Source organism: Orycteropus afer, unplaced genomic scaffold (assembly GCF_000298275.1).
Source record: "Orycteropus afer afer isolate SDZICR_OR568_19922 unplaced genomic scaffold, OryAfe1.0 scaffold00060, whole genome shotgun sequence".
Classification (NCBI taxonomy): domain Eukaryota; kingdom Metazoa; phylum Chordata; class Mammalia; order Tubulidentata; family Orycteropodidae; genus Orycteropus; species Orycteropus afer.
Genome location: NW_006921647.1, coordinates 8,177,944 through 8,180,904, shown reverse-complemented (window position 1 = coordinate 8,180,904; position 2,961 = coordinate 8,177,944).

The window sequence follows — 2,961 nt, the reverse complement described above, 5'->3', positions numbered from 1 at the left end:
ATAAATGATACCACTTTTTTGGTCACTTGAAATAACAGTATTTTCAGTTGTTGAAATAATTGGTTGGATGACTTTCTTTTTCTCACTGCCTTCCAGTGATTGTAGAATCTGACTCATAGCGACCCTTCCTTGGGTTTCTGAGGCCATATCTCTAGGAAGTAGATTGCCCAGTCCTCCTTCAGAGAAGTGGCTGATGGGTTTGAACCTCCAGCCTTCTGGTTAGCAGTTAAATGCCTTAGGCAGTACTCCATAAGAGCTTTGTTGTTGTTGTTGTTATTTGCAGTGGAGTCGCCTTTTAGTGAGATGTAATTCACCTACCATACAATGTACCCATTTAAAGTTTACAATTCAGTGGTTTTTAGTACCTTCACAGATAATGTGCAACCATCACCACAGTCAATTTTAGAAAAAAAGAAACCTATAACCTTTAGCTATTATCCCATGTTTCTCCATTCCTCTTTCCTTCAGTTCTAAACAAACACTAGTCTATAGTCTGTGTATATCAAAAAACCAAACCAAATTCACTGCCATCAGTCCATTCTGACTCACAGCAACCTCCTTTGGGTTTCTGAGGCAGTAAGGAGCTCTGGTGGCCTAGTCCCTAAGGCTTTTGACTGTTAGCCAGAGGTTGGCATTTCACACCCACCAGTCACTCTGCAGAAGGAAGAAGAGAAGTGGCTATGAGTTGGAATCGATTGGATGGCAGTTGGGTTTGGTGGTTAAATATTTACGGAAGTAGATTGCCCCATCTTCTTTCCATAAAGCGGCTGGTGGATTTGAACCACCAACCTTTTGGTTACCAGTCAAATGCCTTGGGCACCATACCGCTGGAGCTCCTTATTCTGGACATTTCACATCAATGGAATCATAAAATATATGGGCTTTGTGCCTGGCTTCCTTCACTTAGCATAATCTTTTCAAAGTGCACCTGTGTTGTAGTGCATATCAGTTACCTTGTTCTTTTTTATCTCTGAATAATATACCATCGTCTGGATATACCACATTTTGTTTATCCATTCGTTAGTTCACGGACATCTGGGTTGTTTCCACATTTTAGCTATTACAGACAATGCTACTATAAACATTCATGTACAAGTTTTTGTGTTGTCATGTTTTCATTTCTCCTGGGTACATATGTAGTACCTAGGAGTGGGATTGCTAAGTAATATGGTAACTCTAGGAGCTCTGATGGTGTAGTGGTTAAGGCTTTTAGCAGCTAAACAAAAGGTTGCTGGTTGAACCCACCAGCTGCCTAGATGAGTCAGTCTGCTTCTGTAAAAATTTACAACCCTGAAAACCAGTGGGGATTGCTGTGATTCAGAATCCACTCAGTGGCTGCAGTGAGTTTGGTTTTGGCATAGTGATTCTGTTTAACCCTCTCAGGAGCTGCCAGACTATTTTCCAAAGTGTTTGTACCATTTTACATTTCCAGCTGCAGGATATGGGGGTTCCAGTTTCTCTACATCCTCACCAACACTTACTATTGTCCTTTTTGATTATAGACATCCTTATGGATATGAAGCAGAATCTCATGTAGTTATGACTTTTTAACATGTCTTTAACATCCTATGATTGTTTACTTTTGAGGGATTCTTGAATAATGGGCTTCTAAATTGTTTGTGGGGAAAGTGGTGGCTCAGTGGTAGAATTCTCACCTTCTATGCAGGAGACCTGTATTGACTAAGACAGATTAGGAAGAAAGCCTGGCAATCCACATTCAAAAAATCAGCCAATGAAAATCCTATGGATCACAAAAGTCTATACATTGTGCATGGGGTCACTGAGTTGGAGGCCAACTTAATAGCAGCTAACAACTGTTGTTGTTGTTATGTGCCATCAAGTCGGACCCGACTCTTAGCAACCCCTCCTTGGGTTTCCGAGGTGGTATCACTACAGAAGTAGAGTGCCCAACCTTCCTTCCAAGGAGTGGCTGGTGGGTTTGAACCGCCAGCCTTCTGATTAGCAGTCAAGTGCCTTAGGCACTATGTTACCAGAGCTCGTAACTACAATAACAAAATTGCATATATGCTGAAACACATTTAATCTGGTTTTAAGGATCACATTCTTCAGGGTTAGAATTTTTTTAAAAAAAAACCTTTAAAGTGCATGTTCATCTCAACTGTCTCTATCACGTGGCTCTGAAAGGAAGGCAGGGGACCCAAGAATAAAAGCTGGGCCTGAGACTTGTTAAACTTGATTCCTAGCAACATTACCAAAAAAAAAAAAAAAAATGCATGGAGTGGACACCTATTATAAAATTTTGGAATGAATAAAAGTGCAGGGGTGCCTTGTGACTGACACTAAGTGTCTTCCATGTGTCCAAGCACTATAAAGAAGCTGTAACTGGTGAAGGAAAAAAAAAGAAAAGTCTGAGATCCCAATGTTCTGGTAGAAAATTATGATCTAATAGGGTAGCCAAAACATAAATACATGAGCAGGTACACAATGAAATAAGATAAAATTTCCCAAGAGACAGATGTGACAGATTTCCAACTGAGAAGTACTGCAGTAAATGCTGTGAGTTGAGAAGAAATGGCTTTAGTTGGAATAAGGCAGGAAAGCGATGCACTGTTTCTTTAAACTTAATGGATGATATCAGAGAAGAAACATATTCAAAGCATTCTCTTGAACAATAGCTCAGAAGAGAAATCCTTCTGTAGATTCCGTGTTTGTAGAGAATTAAGAGTGTGGTATAGTAAATTACTTTGTGTGGCTTTTCTATCCATAAGTCTTTGTAAACTCCAAGGTGGGATTTGCTATGAGCAACTGAGGAGCTCCTGATTGCTGAAGTTGTCCACCTGGAGTATTTCATTTGGGAGTGGGACAAAACAACATTCTGGGAGGTGCCCACTCTCTCTCAGGTTCTTAGAGTTCTGATGCTATAATTGGCTAGTTTGACCACCCTGCCAGGGCTCAAAAGGAGGTCTCCTGGAGGCAGAACTCTCTCTGACTGCTGGTTGA